General features: G+C 39.2%; 1 long non-coding RNA gene across 1 annotated transcript; it reads left to right on the plus strand.

The window, feature by feature from the left end:
* Positions 1-956: 956 nt before the first annotated feature.
* LOC117243898 lies at positions 957-3,470 on the plus strand. The gene is made up of 2 exons (XR_004495911.1): positions 957-1,057; positions 2,705-3,470. It is a non-coding gene; the product is annotated as an uncharacterized LOC117243898 (long non-coding RNA).
* Positions 3,471-18,865: the final 15,395 nt, after the last annotated feature.

Consider the following 18,865-nt stretch of genomic DNA (forward strand, 5'->3'; position numbering starts at 1 on the left):
GATGATGAAAGTTCAAGCCAAACTTTCCTTCTCTAGTGGAAGGTAACTCAGTAGGCAGCACTTGTTGGTATGAGCATGACTTCTTGTATGACAGTAAAAGTTTACTTTGTAGCACCTGGAATCCAGGAATTTTAATGTCTACATATAATTTAATGACTGTTAGAGATACAGTATTTACATTTTTTACGGAGAGAGAATGCTGCCTACCTCTTGCCTGGTTAAATTGACTTTGTCCATTCAGCAGGTAGAGCTGGTTTTGTTTTATTTTTTGTCAATATGCAAATTATATTTCTCTATTTGTTTTAAACAAAGCCCAGAAATAAGCTTAGTTGTACTTTTAAGTCTTCTTTTAAAGTGTTTAAAAGTACTAGCAGTAGTTAAAAGTGGCAGTACTTGTAAAAGTACTTTTATTTTCCTCTTCTTCAAATGTATCGCTTAAAACATAGCTGCGGCTGGGAGGTAGCAACTAAACTACTGGAAAAGTTAATACCTTGCTCCATATTTGAAACTGTTGGTGTATTGCTTGATCCTGTGCCAGTTAGCCTCCTTCCAAATGGCAGTAGTCACAACTCTGTAAAATTCACTGGAAATTAGGCAAGCGTTTCGAGCTGTGCCCAAGGAATTCCGTATTGTCATTAGCTGTATTTGACTCTTCAAGTGTACTGAAAGTGAGACTACTCATGGGACAAACTTTCTGTCAGTAGCTGGCCTGGGCAAATGGGTCACTGGAAGAAAAAGGATCTTCTGAACAGGCCACCTCCTATACTTTCATGCACAAGCTTTGAATAAGAAAAGATGGATGTCACCGTCAGTCTTCATTTTCGTATAGTACACACATACAGTATTGTTTATATTCAGCATGCAAATGAAGCAGCATCTTATTTGAGCTTTGTCCCATGGAGTGGTGTATGTTGTGCTGTGTAACCTTCCTTTGTGCTCTGATTTTAGGAAAAGGTAGCAACTTCTTTCAAACCATGAAGGAGATGCTCAGCAGAATGCTGGATAGCCTGGATTAACAGTTAATGTGTTTGTGTTGGTAAGAGTTTGGGAAAACAAGGTAAGACAGGAAGGGTGAGTGTTTCTGCTGGTCAAAGGGCTTTGTGTTGGAGAGTCATCTTGTGGGGAGGGCAAGCATTGATTCTGAGCAGCTACAACTGGGGAAATCCTGCTCTGGTGAATTAGCCTGTATATGTTAGAGATGAGGTTTTTCATTGGACTTGGTTTCACTGTACATTTTTTCATGGTTGCTGAAATTGTTTTACCAGTTTGGCATCACTCCATTTTTTAAAAAGAAGTGAAAAAAATGTTCCATAGCTTTAGACAGCCATCATGCTGCATAAATGAGAAAGTGGTATCTTATGTTGTTATTTATTTTTCTCTAATTTTTTTTTATTTTTTTTTATGTCTGTTCAAAAACTCTTCAGTATTTGTAAGTCTCTTGTGAACCTTAACAACTGAGGAAGAGTAGGTGGGAAAAACCCCAGAAAGTTTTACATTTACATTTTTAGGCCTGGAAGTGAGCATTGTTTCAGATGTAACTTTGCAGGTGGAAGTTACTTGAAAAGGGACTTAGGAGACCACAAGACATGGCCTGTAGAACTTTAGCATGATTATTGCTACTAATGTCAGGAGTATGCTTCACAGGTATTATAAATCCTAGCATAAGTATCCAATCTGTTTTCCTTAAGGAGAAGCTAAACTTAATGTTCATTTCATGTTAAAAATTAAATCCCTTAGGTAATTGTGTCAGTTGCTGACTTTTTATTTTTAATGTCCTTTTCATTAGTAGCAAAAGAGTGAACTTTTCAATTATTTCTTGATCAAACTGAAAAGAATGGAAATTCATAAGCAGAATAAAAATATATCAAGAGAGTTATGATGGATTACTGTTCTGAGAAGCCAGTTGGGAAATAGCAGCAGAAACCTAAGCTACAGTTAGTTCTGCTGAAACTAATGTTCTGATGTCCTTTGCAAAAAAAAAACCCTCAAAAACCCCAAAACAAAACAATAGAAAACAAACAACAAAACAACAATAAAAACACAAACCCAAAATGAAACAAAAAAAAAACCAGCAAAACAAAACCAAAACCCTATTCCATTTATGAGCTCATCAGGACCAAGGACTCGTTATCCATGTGTTAATCTCCTTCAGAAGTAGTTTACATAGCTAAGATGCTTCCTAGTTTAGGCCAACTATGCTAAGGACCTTTTGTGGCTACAGTTTAGGATATAACAACTCTTCACAGTTTGTGTTTGAAGTGGCTAAAGCTATTTAGCTTTTGTGGGCAGATCCATTAACCCACACACTGTTCTGCCCAAGTAACAATAACAGAAGCTTTCCTTCTTCTGACAATCAAATTCTTTTGTTTAATGCAAACAAAACAAACCCTTTTAGATAAACCAAGTGTAACCGAAGTTGTGTTCATTCTGTACAGTAGTGCATACACTTGATAGTAAACCCTACAAAAAATTAACAATCATGCTGCCAATGCCATTGCATAGTTGAAAATAATATTGTGCTTTTGCTGATTTTCAAGAAGCTAGATCTCAGTTCAGTTAGACTATCAGGATAAGAGTCTATCTGCATGATCTCATCTTTTCAAAATAATACAGAGGAAAAACTTAAGTAATGGTGAGGGTGGGGATATGTATCTGCTGGGAAACTTTCCAAAATAAAACATTTGTTACTTTTTGCTTCGAACAGTTTCAGAAATGGGCACCAATCTTCAGTAATAGTGTGAGTGCATAGAGTAAACATCACAGATAACTGACTGTGTGGCTGGAGCAGATGGAACCTTTTATAGCACCAGCTGAGACAAGGTGGGAACACTGCTTTTGCAGGCCTGGAAAGAAGGAAAACACTCTTCTTTTGCTTCTGTAGAAGAGCAACTATTGTGTTCTCTATCATGTCCCTCTCAGGCTCCACTTGAACTCCCCAAAGGACTGTTTGGCAGTACAGAAGCTTTGGTTTATTTAATACAGAAGGACCTTTCTTCTTCTTCACCAATAATGTTTTGATCTTAGCTGGGATTGAGAAGTGCTTCTTCATTCATTACGACTACTTGGCAGTGACATAAAGACATCCAGTGTTTAGCAGGTCTTCTGAATGTACATTGCTTGGAAAGAAAGCTGTGCTTCTTCATGTATAAACATCTCTTAGTCCTGTGATGCCTGAACAGCTGTGTGTGTTCAAGCTTCATCCCTTAATGTACCTCTTCACAAAACTCAAATTGTACCACTTATGAAGGGTGGAATTGCTTTTCTTTGACCATGCCACTTGGATCTTGTACTCAGTTTTGTTCTGTTGTTTCTTTTTTTGATGATGTTGGGAGCTGTAAACAGCACTAATGGCAAGAAGAATGTCTACTGTGGTTCCCAGTTTTATGTCTGACAGGCTACTCTTGATGGGTCCATAAAACATTTAGTCTATTTGGTTCACTGTCTGAAGTAGATAAAACATAAAAACCTGATAAAGTGTTTGTGCATCTTTTTTTTTCTATAGGTAGAGAGACAGATCTATGCAGTGGTACTGTTTGCTTTTGCCAGTCCAGGCAGTAGGATGCTAGCTTGTGCACAATGCTCTGGTTACTTAGCAGTCATCACTAGAAACAGATATAAAATAGCCCAAATATGATTAGTATGATTCCATTTCCAGAAACCCTTTTTTTGTCCTTGTTCAGGACTTGCTGGAGGTGAAAGTCATTGTCTTGGCAAGTGACACAAGTAGCTCTGTCACCTTTTGAGAAGTTGTTCATTGTTGCCAAGTGATGCATCCTACCAACATGTGTCCTCCTTCTTCCTGTTCTACTTATACTGTCAGCTCTCAAATGTCCTAAACATCAGGGACTTTGTGAGACTACTACCTCAATGGGATTACAAAGAAGATGTGCATGTCCTCCCTGGACTTAGGGGAACCTCTGTATCTGTCATGCTAGCCATTTGTGATTTATAAATGAGGGAAAATACATAATTTGTCACAATTTTTCCAAGGCTGCATTTAATTCTGTCTAGAATTGCAGATCCATCTCAAGAGGGAATATAATACAGTATCTTTCCCAAGAGAATTACATGGAATTACCTGGAGGCTGCCTACACAAGTACCTGCATGAAGCACTGCTGCCTGCTTCCTGGCAAAGGCATACACTTCTGAGGTGTGGTGCTCCACTTGCAATGTGCCTGACCCACAAAGGATGCTTTAGCACACCTCCTGGACTGGATTTCTCAAATGGCTTGGGGTTAATTTCTAGACCATGTTGGCAATTGTTAGCACCTGATCCAGAGGGTACTGAAAGCCTGGGTGATTTTTGACATGTGCAGTGCTTTTTGGAGCAGTGCTTGTTTGTGGGTGCTAAAAAATGACATGGGTAGCATGTATGCCTGGGCTCTGTTGACTTTTGGATTTTGGCTAAATCTTGACTGCAATTTTGCAGCTTCTCAAGCTATGCTGATGCCGACTTTGAAGAATGCTCCAAAGTTTCTCTCTTCCTGCCTCTCACCCTTGGTGTGAGATTTTATTTTGGAACAATTTTGGATTAAGTGGCATTTCCTTGCAAGTTCTAAAATAGTAGGTATTTTCTTTGAAGGAATGATGTCAGGATGTTTGACAGAAATTGGTAAATCTAATGACCTTTGATTAAAGCCTGCAGCTGTATGATAATACAGTCAAAGACAACTTTGAAGATGGATTCAGAAGCCAGGAATTTAGAAACCATTTTCAACATTTCAGCCTACACAGATTACTAAATAAAGGATTTCAACAAGTGAGACAATGTTTTTGTTTGTTAAAGTGGGCGCTTAGTACAGTGGGGTGATGAATTAAGTACAGCCGGAATACATCAGAGTATACTTTCCCACACATCCAGTATGGCTGAGCATTAATACATTTTCATCCCTTTGTAATTATTTTCTCTTTGCAGCTATTTCCAGATTGTTACCATCTGTAACTGTGACACTTTTACAAGAAAATTAATTTAGTCAATTCAGTTTCTGTGATTTTTATTATTGTTGTCATTTCTTCAAATCCAGAACCTTCTAACTTGGCTTGAATTCTTCAAGCCTCTTATATTGTGCAACCAATAACTATTTTTAATTATTTTTCTTTTTCACAAAGCTGAATTTTTTGTCTGCTCTTATGACTTTAGATAGATTCCCTAACAGACCATGGTCCTCTGGCAACATTCCAATAAAGAGATGAGCAGTTTTGCAAATTAAAGAGATTGGGGACCAAGGGGGCAGCCATTTAATAGATGTTTTTGGAAGTTATGCGCTGGACAATGGGAGAAATAGCTGGATTGTAAACACGTATTGTATGACTGAGACAGGCTTTGGGGCTGACTAAATTGAATTCTTTCAAGACAAAGGTAGTTGGAGAAAGTGTCCTTTGAAAATCCAGTCATGTGGTGGTAGTTACCTCCTTATGAGATGCTGAAGTGTGTTGCTTCCATTGAATTCAAGGGAATTGGAGTCCATTAGCACATTCAGGGCTCTTGATAGAAATTATCTAGGCAACCAGAAAATACAGATTTTTTTTCTTTTTAAAAAACAATATAATACACACCATTTGAAATGGGTCTATCTCCAATGAACTCTTCTATGCTGTGTTACACTAAAAACTAGACTCCAAATAATTTTTGAATAATTTTCAAAACAACTTTTGAAAATGCTAATTCACAGAAAACAGCAGGGGTTACAATCTTTTTTAGTGAAGGCTAAGAAAAGACTGCTTCTCATGAAATAAAAATGTCAGTGATTTTGAAAATTGCTTCAAAATGATGTGAACATTTAAAATAAAATAATGAAGAAACATTTCTTCTGAAAGATGAAAAAAGAATTAGTGGCAATTTTCCAGTAATGTTGTTTCAGTGACAAAAATGGTGTGGGGACTATTTAAAAGACAAATGTATATTGGGTGTGTGGGGAAGGAAAACCTTCTCTGTGATGCACAGTTGACTTGTGTGACTGCTTTGCTTGCTGATGCATGTAGCATAACACATCTAGAGATGTATTATTCTATATGAGTTAAATGGATGTAGCTGCCTGTTGTGTACAGTGGTTTTCTAAGCCTGTCTAAGCCACTATACTGAATGAGTAGCTCATGTACAAGCTCTGGATTGCAAAGAATCACAGACTTTTGTGAACTTCTAGGTTTGGCCTGGACAAACATCCTTGCAGATTTTCAATCTCCCACAAGAGATTTCCTGTACATGCTGGTATCTTTTTGAGGAGGTAAAAATGGGCTGACACTTATTCCAGAAGTAAGGTATGAGCACTGGAAGTTTTTCAGCCACTGCAATTTGTTGTCTGATGCGTAAAGCAAAACAAGACATTCTCTTACATAATATGATATAGCAGATGTCATCTGCTATGATAGGTGATGCATTTTATTTATTGTTATGATGTACCATCCTCCTACCAAATGGCATTCCTTGTAGGAGTGTATGTTGTTTTTGCTCCATGGTGATATTCAAAGTAATGGTTTCAGTGGCAGGTGAGCATTAAATATTCAGATCAGGTGTTATATTTGTAGTGGCTGTACACATAAAAAAGCAAAACACAAGAGCAAAGAATGGAATGATTTACAGAGAAAGCCTTGTGATGTTCTCAGCAGATTCAGTGACAAAGCCATTGCTGTAGGTTAAAACAGTTGGTAAAATTTTGAGTGTATAGAAGTCATCTTGAAAATTAAATTAAGACAAAAGAAGAGGCCTAGGGGGCATTTTATTTGGAAACAGAAGAAACACAAGGAGGCAGCTCTTTGGCTGCCATCAAGGGGCAAAATGTGTACCTGTAAAAGTTAGTGAAAACTGTTGTCTTGTTGATTTCAGTGGGAAGGAAGATCATCCCCAAGATCAGGCAATTAACGCTGGCACCAAAAATGGTTTGAATGATGAGCCTTCCTGTAAGTGATGAATGTAGAATGGCTGGCTAATGATTAATGCACATTTCATATTAATAAATCATATTAATTGTTCTCTTCTTCTCTCCCTTTGTGTTTTATTTCTCCCTGTATATCAAAAGCACTCTATATGCGTCTGAAACCAAAACAATATCTGAGAAGAGGCTATTATACTTAAGTCCAGAAAGCATTAAAGGAGATTTAGACAAAAATTTCATATTCCTTGTAAAACTACCAATCTGAATTAGGTAGACATTTGAGATTATTGAGAGTGTTGGACTACAAGCTGGATGTTCACCAGTCTGGTTTTCTAACGTGTGGCCTTCGTATTTCATGTTGTTACATGACATTGCATTATTTACGGACGTTAATTGCCATGGATACAACTCCTGTGCTCCAAGGGGACATAAAATGGAGGTAAATATGAATCCTAAATAAATAAATAAAAGATATATAGAACATGAGCATTTTTTAACTGTAAAAAAGTTAACAGAAAAAGCTAGGACAAAAGCAGAAGAGGTGTTTTACAAACAGATAATGTGAAATTGAACAGAGTAATAAGATACTTGAAAAGAGTCTGAAGATTTGTCTATTCATCCTGTCCCTGTATCGGAGAAATGTTTTAGCATGTCCTTGTCCCTTAAATTGTGAGGGTGTCATGTGAGCCAACCCTTCAAATAATCCTTTGTTTTGGAAGTTCAGCATCTGCTGAGTACTCTTAAACTCATAAAAGCACAAGGGATACCTTTTGGGAAAAAGGAGGGTAAGGTAATTGCCATGTTAGCCTGCAGTGACCTCAGATTTGTTCCTGTTTGTCCTCAGCCTCCTGAGGGAAACTATGCAAAGTGATTACACTCTTTCCTGCTTGTACCAACAGTGGGTAAATGGCCCTGCCTTTGTCCCTCAAGTATTTTGAAGATGATTGTTGGGCATCAGGCAGTTGACATTTCTGTCCTTGAAAATTATTTCCTTATATCAACTACCATGGTAACACTCAAGAGACAACTTGAAAACCTGGTTTTCCTCAGAAAACATTTCAGAGTACTGCAAAATATGCACAAAGTTTTCAAGCTGTTCCTTGTGTCCAGTTTTACACAAAGTTCAGATACAACATCAAGACCCACTTACCTGAGTAGGATGTTGCAGGATTAAGTCTTTAGTCCACTCCTAACATTGCAGCTGCTTTGTTTGTAGTTTTGTACAGTTCCTTTTGTGGTTATCTCCAATTGCCTGTGAGTTTCAAGCATGAAATTTACAAAATTTGTAAACTGATATACTAATAAAACAAGAAAGAGGCAGATTAGAGTGTCTGATTTAGGACATCTAAATTGATGACAAAAATGTCTTAAATGACATTTAAGACATTTTTCTACTGCTTTATTAAGGAAAATTGTTGTAATGGAACCTGAAGCCCAGGCCACATTATAGGTTTTAAAGTGGGTCTTGTTTCTTGTTTTATTTTGTTTTAGTTTTTGGGTTTTTTTGCCATCACTGTGGTGGTAAATCTGGAGATTCTATCTCCAGCAATCATATCAATTCTAATTCTACAAAAGATTAGGAAAGCCTTTTTAGGAGGTACTTAATGTTAAAACAAATGAAAATAAGCAAACTGTGGCCATTTCCTAGGCATCTGATTCATTAAAAGAATATCCAGATTTGGAAGTTCAAGAGGAAATTTCAAAGGGTAATAAAAATTCCATGGGAAAAAAATGTCTAATGTCTGAATAGTTTTCCCTGTGTCTTTTAAGGTCTCTCTTCTCAAAAGAAGTCTCCCATTCAAGGCCAAAAAACACTTCATTCTTGTTAGTCTTTGGCATTTGGGAAGGTTACAACAAGAGGCAGCAAAATGATGTCCTTAAAACAGTGGCGACCTGTTTTATTTATAGTGCTGAGGCATTACTGGATGAAGTAATTTAGATTTTTCACTACTGACTTTTCCCTGACACTGCCTCTTGATAGTGCATTGACTACTGAAACTACCTTGCTGAAGGTGGTACTGGGGTGGTCTTGTGCATGTAGCGAAGTACCCAATCATGTCTTGAGGCTGATAGAGAGTGGTGGGATGGTGGGATACTTTTTTTTTAGTAATGGTAATTTCAGCAAATTTATGAGTTTACTGTTAAATATCACTCTTCTATCATCTGGAAGAAGGAGCACTATATAATCTACAAGTAGGCTTTTTTTTTGTTCACCTTACTCTTTTTTGCTTGTTGGTTCTGAAGTCAGCCTTCAAGTACTTAGAATTAATTAATCTAATTAATTTGTGTTATTTAACTTTATATGATTTTACTAATTTCAAAGTAGATATTATTGCAAATGTGTTCTGGGAAAGAAATCAGCACCCTGAATTATTTGTTGCAAATGAATTATACAATAATTCAATTCAATAACCTACTTTCTATTGCTTGCAGACCAAGCCTGTTATCTTTGTGTTGCTTGTAACCAATAGGTGCATCTGTTTTGGTCTATGGATTATTCATGACAGGTTCACTTCAGCAAGACAATGTTTGTGATATACAATAGATTATCCAGTTCATAGTCGTTCTTTCGCTTTCCTCATTGGATGACTGAAACTTTTTTGAAGAAATTAATATTTGTGAAATAATCATGAGCCAGAAATATTTTGCAAATGACCTGGCAATTATCTGCGCACAATGAATAATGCAACTCAGTGAATAATATCAGAGCTAACTTGTTTAATGACCTAGTTCTGAATTAGTTCACCATTTGACCAGATCTACTTACTTTATCCAACTAGTATGGAATGCAGATTGTTACTCTTTTCTCCCTCACTGACTCTGCTGATGCTGACAGAAGTCTAATTCCCTGATCAGAGATGTAAATGATGAGAAGCATGTTCTCTGCATGCAACTGACAAACAAGTGTGACCACACTCCATACTGGATATTGTGTTTATTCTCCTCCAGTGCAGTAATGACAGGTAAGACTGGCTCAAACCTTTCCCTAATATCACAGTGTTTTGCCAGAGCTCAGTTATGTAGACTAGTTTATATGCAATGTTAATTTAAAAGAACGTGAACAAATATCCCGAAGGGTTTTGGTCTGTTAGGTATTATTTCTTATTGACTAAAGTGCTGACACGGCACATGGGCGACCCACCAGATTCTATTTGACCCACCAGTTAACGCTTGAGAGTTGAAAAATTTGAAGTTGTCTACTTTCTTGGCAGTTACCCCACAAGACTGAGATTTTAGAAAGCTTCTTGGTAAAAAAAACGTAAGCAATGGTTATATGAGAAGTGCCTGTCATGAAAAGTCTTCAAGATTTTGGCTCGGTGGTCAGAAAACAAACCCGTTTCCTGTGAGTTTAGCAACTCTGTCATGAATTATCTCAGTTTGTTTAACACAGTTTTCAAAGGTGTGTTTTTTGTTAATACTGTGTATGATAAGTGCTACAATGTTCCTGACAGCTTGGATAAGAAGTGATGAACACAGTGAATAAGCTCCATCAAGTAAGGCCAGGAATTATATCTGTTCTAGTAATGTCAGCTTGTCTTAATGCTGCATTACTTGGCACTGTACCTATATCACATTTCATAGCTTTCTTTGCCTCTCCAATCCCTGCCCCCAGTTAGATTGTCTTCTGACACCTACATTTCTATCACATTTCTGTATTCCTCCTGGTAGAATCCAAGGGAATAGCAGAGCTGTTGAGGTATGAGATAGATTATCAAGTTACAGCATTTCTCAAGTTTTTTTTCCTTGTCAATGCTTCATCTTTTGGAGATTTGCAATGGATCTGCTCCTCTTTATTCTTTCTTTCCTTTTTTTTTTTTTTTTTAATTCATCATTTCTTGGCAAGCCACTTGTTTTCCAGTGAAAGCTGTTGCCTTTACTGTAAATGACCATTCAGAACTTTGAGCACCACAAGAATAATGTGTCTGTTTGGCTAGAAGACACGAGCTTGGGGATAATCTTCTACCTCTTCTCGTACAAAGAGATCTGTTAATGAGCCAGCACATTACTCAAGTGCTGGCAGCAGGCAGCCTGCATTTTAGAATGAGATCTAACTTTAAAAATATCCATCAACTCGACAATGTGTCAGGTAACTGTACCTCACGGCAAATGAAAGTCAAATTTGCTAGATTATGAAGAAATAATTCTTTTAATACAGATTGTTCTATAATTTCTGAAGAGTATTTTTAAACACAAAATAAAATCTCTTGCAGCTTTCCTGCATTACTCTTCAAAATACTATTGGTAGAAAGAAAAATTCAGTTTTGTTCTATCTTTTGTGAACTATAATAGAATTTTTTTATCTCCCAAATGGACTAGGTTTGAATATTAGCAGAATCAAATATGGTCTGAGCCTGGGCTCGCTGCTTATTTTTTCATGTATATATGGCAGGAGTACAGGCTGTGATATAAAACTGAAGAAACTTTCCATGATTTATATGATCCCCTGGCTATGAGCTAATTTCACTTTCTAGGTCCTGTCTGCTGATACTGAGCTGTTTTAAGGCCCTTGTCAGTGCAGGGAGATATTTAAATAAATGCATCTCTTCGTTTAGGCAAATCATAGGACAGAAGTAGCTTGTAGACTTTGGTATATACAACAGAAGTAGAATCTTCATTTGATTCATATCCACAGTTGCACAAAAACACTTCCACATGACTGTCCCTGCTGACTGGGACAGTAGAGAATCTGCAGGAACTGCCTGTCTTTTGAAATTTGGGGAATTTTTTTAATAATTTAAGTAAACTGTCTTGATTGTTGCTATTTTTAATAATGGGTATTATATTTCAGATAAATTGCCTAGCTCAGCCGCATGTGCATTCTGCATCAAGAAGGCAAGGAGCATTTTCCTTTAGTCAAGGGCCACATGAGGGGCAGAAGGGTCATGGAGGGATCCTCATAGAATTACTCTAAATTTCTAAATTGCTCTAAGTTTTCATTTTCAGATAAAGCTGTGAATGAGACAGTGCTCTCATTCAGGTACCAAATGAGATGGCGATCCAGGCAAGGCCGAGAGATGTAGTCCCTCCAGAAATCAGGAGGACACTTTATTGTTAACAGCATGTTATACAGCTTCTCCTTTGAAATTTATCCCATCTCCTTCTGTTGTAAAGGTAAAACCAGAAGTGCTTCTGTAACTGAATTGGAGTTCCTCTCCCCCTACACTGAGCTGTGTCATTCAGATACAGACATGTAGCACAGGTTCCCCACCCCAGAAAGAGATTCAACACTTGTGTTAGCAGCCAAAAAGAGTCCAGGTTTCCACTGACAATTCAAATGGATCTTCTGGTTGGAGAACTTCCCAACATAGCTGAAAGAGTCATCTTTTATCTGAGCTGAAATCCTGTTCTCTTTGAATACGACTGTTCTCTGACTGTTGCAAAGTCCTTGCTGTTTTGGCATTTTTCCTGATGTTTTTATGATACTTTTTTTTTTTTTTTTTTTCATTCTGGGACAGTGCTCAAAAATTTGCCCATAAATGCCACTTTAACTGAGTGAATGCTGCTTTTTATCACTGAATTGCTAAAGGCATTCCTGGTGTTTTTCCAGACCACTGCTTTAGTTTGTTGATGTTGAAACCAGTTTGAGCACAGGCACAATGGGTTAACATTTTCCTGCTTGTTTGTGTAGTGACTGATTGTTTGTCCAGGTTGTGAGACCAACCTTAGCAGGCAACAGAATACAGACATTTTATAAGAGAGACACTTAAAGACCTGGACATATTTATGAGAGGAGCATTCTAGGGGACAGAGAGAAGAAAGAGAGAGAAAACCAGAAAAACTATGGATGTTGTCTGATGAAATACAGTGAAACAGGATTAACATTCATTTTCCTATTTCATACCCTCCACAATTTTAGACTGTGCAGCTTCTTGTTATATGGGAAAGACCCCTTGTTTCAAGGTGCCCTGATAAGGGGTGCACAACTTTCAGTGCACCCAGCTGGGATACAGAGTCCAGGAGCCTTGAGGAGAGGGTGGTGGGAAAGGAGGCAGTGCGTACCCATGTTGCACTATGAACATAGCAGCACTGAACCATTGCATGACTCACTGCTATTTTCTGCTTTTACAAATGAGAACTAAATGGCAACAGTCTTCTCTTTGGTCCCTTTAATTTCATCTCCTTTCCAGATTAGCTGCACCAAACAGTTATGGAGTCACAGAATGTCTTGGGTTGGAAGAAATCTTACCCAGGTCCAACTCCCCTGCCATGGGCAGTGACACCTTCTGTCACACCAGGTAGAGGAAAGGATGTGACATTATCTCCTCTGACCCTCTATTAGAGGGATCTGGGTAGCTCAGGAGAATCAATCCTCTTGCTTCACAGTGGGAGCCTGTCAGTGAGACTAGTCCAGTGAGATTAGAGATAGCCAGACTGGTCCCTGACAGCTGTAGTTCATGCCAGGATTGTCTTCAACCCCAGGGGCTGCTGAGATTTTCTTTACAATCTACTCTATGGAAAGCCTCATCACAAAAATCCCTCTTTGTTTTCCAACCAGATCAAGCAGATATTTTAATTAAAAACTACCAGTGGCAGTACTGGGTATAGTAGAGCACTAGAAACCCTTTCTCTGTGGCAGTTTCTCAGTACAAATGATTCTGTGTGGTTGTGGTCACATATTTGATTGACTTGGTTCCCAAGCTGATGCTCACAGTGCTGTATTCATCTTGTTCAGATGGCTGTGACATGCTGCCTGAATGCACTGATGCTGACAGTGAATGTGAGGAGAACCAGACAGTTGACAGCATCTCCATTTTTCAGAGCTGATGTAGGATGATCTATCACATGATGCTAGGCCACAGCCTGTCATTTATACAGCTACAGCTGTAATGTGGGTAAAATGAGCAGAAATGAGAGAGAAGTGACAAGAGGGGAGGAAAAAAAAAAAGGAGGGAAGGTGTTGACACCATTTTGCATGAACATATTTTATTTAAATGAAGACTATATTCATCCTACATCTCAGGTCTACCTGCTGTTTCTGTGGAATGGAACAGCATTGACAGACCATCCTTGCCTGCTGCTTGGGAAAATGTGTCTGCCCAGTGGCAGGGATTGGAGGTCTTTTGGGCTGGTCCTGTGCCCCATCCATCATGGCCCTTAGGGAGGCCTTTCTCAGTGTTGCTTGGAATGCAGAAGCATCAGCCAGAAATGCAGGGGATTAAAAAAATATTCTCTTGAGCTAAATAATTGTATGCTCAAGCTGGGACTTGTAACAACCTTGTATATAAGAGGTATAGATGAGGGACAACCCTAAGGATGCATTCAATGCTGCTATTGAGCACCTAAGATGGATATGGGGACCTCTTCTGGAAGGATATTAATAGGTGATTCAAGCCTCCCTTCGAGGTCAAGCATATCATCTCTGTGCAGTTACTGGGGAGATGAGCGTAACTGTGTTTACAGTTCTTTAGCTGGATTTTCTCTTGTGAATCAATTAATGCTGTTCCTTGTGTTGCTGGCCTTCCATGTGATTTGGGAAGAATAGTTCTTGTAGCTCTGGACTCTCTGCAGATGTCTAAGGGAAATGGTGCATTGTAAGAGCAGTATTCAGAAACATCTTCCACATGGTGACTGCCTGTTGGCCCAACTGTTCCCATGTCATCCCTGAAACAGGAGACTGAACCTGGTTGTCGAGTGGTGTGGCATGAGCCGAACTGTCCCAGGCTTTGTGCTAAGAGCTGTGAGGCTGAATGGTACCTAGTGAGCCCCAGGTGACCCCCTACTTCACATTTTCTCTAGCACATGTTATAAATTGCTGGTGGCCTAAACATGCAGGTAATGTGATGTGCACTGGCTGCCATCCTGGGGCCTCAGGAGAGAAACAGAACAAAGCTGCTGTCTGTTCCTCTCATTCTCTGATCATCTTCTCACAAGTGAATGGCAAGTGGGTGGCACTTATTTTACTTGTCCCTGGTTATGGAGGTCACACAGTTTGCACACAGGGCCTGTCTGTGTGTAAGATCCTCTGCATCTTTAAAGTCTTGCTTGGCTCCGTCAATCATATTCTTGTGCCTAACTTGGGTTAAAAAGAAAGCCCCATGATGTCTGTTCTACTTCTGTGACAAATGTTGCATTTTTCGTAGTATCACATACTTCTGTTGAGATGACTGGAGCACCACACTTGACAATGATGAATTATTTACAGCAGACCGACAGCCATTTATCCTGTGGTACCATCTGCCATAAAGATCACATTTTTGTCTTAGCGGTTTTCTCCCTTTGTTATTCTTTGAAAGAATATTTGAAGATGTGGAAGCAGTGAGGAATGGATAACCACCTCTGGGCCATGTTTTCAGTGGTGTGTTCAGATGCTTCTGGACAACAGTGTTAAAGGTTAAATGCTCTTGGCATTTGATTGGGAAAACTCTAGTGAAGGTGAAGTGAATGATGCAAGCCTAGCATGAGCTTTAACTGTTTAGGATGTTTCCCATGTGCATCCTTTGCTGGTCTCCTTGGTATAAGGGTCATGTTGTGGGCAAGGAGGAGGTGTGACTGGAGCAGAACTGGCAGATGGTCCCTTGAAGGTCGTTTCTTGTTGCTATCTCCTGTAGTGCTGCCATATGCTGTGCAGGGGGATGTTTCCTTCCTCTTCATGGAGTGTAAACTCATCAAAACAGCAAGTGCAGCATGCCATCAATGCTCAGCTCTTGAAGTTTCTGAATAGGTCTGTGGCTTTAAGACATTTTTAGTATGTTGCCAAAGAGTATATAGAACAAGAATTTTTGAGAAGAAATTTTTAAAAATCTGTCCATTGTGAAGGTGGAAGTTTTCTTTTAATGATTTAACATTTTTCTCCTGAAAATGCCTTTCTGTTAAAGAAAAAAGTTATTTTTATTTGTTTTCCCCTAAGACCTTTCTTGTAAACTGTGAACATCCAGAGCATGGACAGTACTATATAAGAATTTTGGGTGGATTGAATGCTACTGCTGCGTCTGGAATCATAGCTGCTCCTCTCAGCTGCTGGTAACAGCACAAATTCCCAACAGAAAATACCTGAAGTAAACAGCCACAGCAACTGGGAGGGTAAAAAGTGCATCAAACTGTAGTTGTTGGTTATGTCTTAAGTTAGTATTTCTAAGTTGCTTGTGCAAATTTAAATCCATTTCATAGTGGAGTCTTTCTAAAACTGGGAGTGAAAGCACATGCAAAGCATTGTTGCTCAATACAGTACATGATCTTTAGATAATCTGTCCTCCCTCCCCACTTCCTTTTCTTTTGTTAGTTGTGATTAATAACACCAAGACAACCTGTTTATCCTGAAAGAATAGACAAAGGTATACATGAATTCATAGAGGTACAAATCCTGGTATAATCTTTCAACAAAATTTGTTACCTAAACAAAAGGCAACAAGTCTGAGTAAAGCAGAAGAATCAGGATGTCTTTGCCCATTCAAATTACTTGAAACCTTTAAGAAAGGGCTTGACTCTCTTAGTGTTAGGCCAACTTATTCCACTGGAATTAGTGTTTAATATTACTCATTTATCAGTGCTGGCTATGATTTTGTTAGCCCAGACAATAACTTTAATCCTGAACTTTACAGCTCTTAAGAAGGAGGAAAAGTTTTGGTCAAGTGACTCAGTCAACTGACCTAGAACTAAGGTAAAGACCCAAGAGTTCCTTTTAGCCAGGCCACCAAGGCTCTGAGTGATATAACTTTGCTTTACTTTCCTCTTCTCTTTAGGTCCTCAGGCTTCATTGACATATGTGTGTCAGTCTGTTTACAGATTGTTGTTAAAGCTATTTTTGAACACAGTATTTAGTGAGGTGAATAGCAATAGGTGGGCTTAGGATTGCAAGAACGACACATGAAATTAAAAAATCAGTTAGAAAACAGTGATATTTGATACTACTATTTAAAGCTGTAATATTTACCTGTGGGTTGTAATTAAATACCACAGAATTACAGAATCAGCTAGGTTGGAAAAGACCTCTGATGTAGAGTCCAACCTATGAACGAACACCACCATGTTTACTAGGCACTGAGTACCATCTCCAGTCTTTCCTTAAACCCCTCAAGGGATGGGGACTCTACCACCTCCACGGGAAACCCATTCCAAAGTCTAATCACCTTTCACTAATGTCCAACCTAAACCTCCCCTGGCACACCTTAAGACTATATCCTCTTGTTCTGTCACTGGCCTGGTAGAGACGACCAACCTCCACCTGGCTACACCCTCCTTTCAGGCAGTTGTGGAGAGGGATAAGGTCCCCCCTGATCCTCCTTTTCTCCAGGCTAAACACCCCCAGCTCCCTCAGCTGCTCCTCACAGGACTTGTGCCCCAGACCCTTCCCCAGCTCCACTACCCTGCTCTGGACACGCTCCAGCCCCTCAAAGTCTTCCTTGTGGTGAGGGGCCCAGAACTGAACACAGCACTCGAGGTGTGGCCTCACCAGTGCTGAGTACAGGGGGACAATCACTGCCCTGCTCCTGCTGGCCACACTGCTCCTGATAAAGGCCAGGATGCCATTGGCCTTCTTGGCCACCTGAGCACAGCTGGATCATGTTCAGCTGCCTTCAACCAGCACCCCCAGATCCTTTCCTGCTGGGAAGCTTTCCAGCTACTTTGTCTCCTATAGTGCTGCTGAGGCTATTGTGGCCAAAGTGTACAACCAGCTACTTGGTCTTGTTGAACCTCATTGTTTTGGTCCCAGCCTATTGATGCAGCCTGTCCAGACCACCCTGCAGAGCCTCCCTACCTTACACAGATCAACACTCACACCTACCTTGGTGATACCTGCAAATTTGGTACAATCAATCCCCTCATCCAGATTATCGATAAAGATTTTAAGCAGGATGTATATAAACAGGAATCCTGACATTGTATGCACCTATACAATTTCTTTTAGCATTGGATGCTTAGAATTAATTTACTGTAAATGTAAATGTTGATCCAGTGATGGATATCATCCCATTGTACCAAATTACTAACCTTGTTCAATACCTGCATTTTCTGGGTGCATAGTGGGGGTGGTGTATTTAACAAGCTACATAATTTATGTGGCTGAACTGACCCTTTATCTATGAGCCTTTTTCTCTTTGTATTCCAAAAAGCATATCTAACATTCACGTAGCTTCCTTGATCACTTCTGCCTCTGTAGCAAGGCAACACTTTTGTACCCTGCTAAGTTCAGACATGTGGAAACTGCAAAGCTTAAAGGAAAATAATGATAATATGAAATTTTGTTTTCTTTATCGTTTGACATTGAAAGATGATTATCACACTGATTAGAAGGTATGGAAATTTAAAAATCATGGTCTGACTTATGTTTATTTCATTCTCTACTCTAGAATGGAAATTTGAAACAGCAGTGTGTTTTCATTCCTGACCACTGAAAGTACTACTTTAGCTACTACTACTGACATGGCTTATTGTAGTGTTTTTGTTGAGGGGGAAAGTGATCTCCTTATGAAGAAAACATTATATGGCCTGGCCTTCCTCTCTTTAGGGATGAGAATTGTAGCCAACAGTTTTAGATGTCTTGCTGGGTTTTCCTTAGGTCTCAGAAATTTATTGTTTGGTGGAAGCAACTCCTGCATGTAATTGTGCTGGGATTGTTGTAGTAGCATAATTGGCATGGTGCTGCAGAAGGATGTTAGAAATATTCAGAACACCCAGGTACAAAGTGCTGTGCAGGAAGCTGGGGAGATGCAATTCATCTTCAGAAGAAACACAGCTTCTCTGGTTGAGTGTATTGATGGAGCATCTCCATGTGAAAAGGCCACCCGTAGCACCTGCTCCCTGTGCCCATCTTCCACAGCAGCCAATTTCTTCACAAAATGAAAGTCTTTGTGTTAATGGGAGCCTATGACAATGTAATGTGACTTCTGGAAAAGTTACAACAACTTCTGAATGATAGATGAAATGAAAAATCCCTGTCTGGTGAAGAGAAAGCATGTACTGCTTTGAACGATACACTGCCAACAGTTCTAACAAGAGGCTCTGTCACAGATTTTCCACCTCAATCAGCAATGCAGTTGCTGTCCCCTGAGAA

Source organism: Parus major, chromosome 2 (genome assembly GCF_001522545.3).
Source record: "Parus major isolate Abel chromosome 2, Parus_major1.1, whole genome shotgun sequence".
NCBI classification, from domain to species: Eukaryota; Metazoa; Chordata; class Aves; order Passeriformes; family Paridae; genus Parus; species Parus major.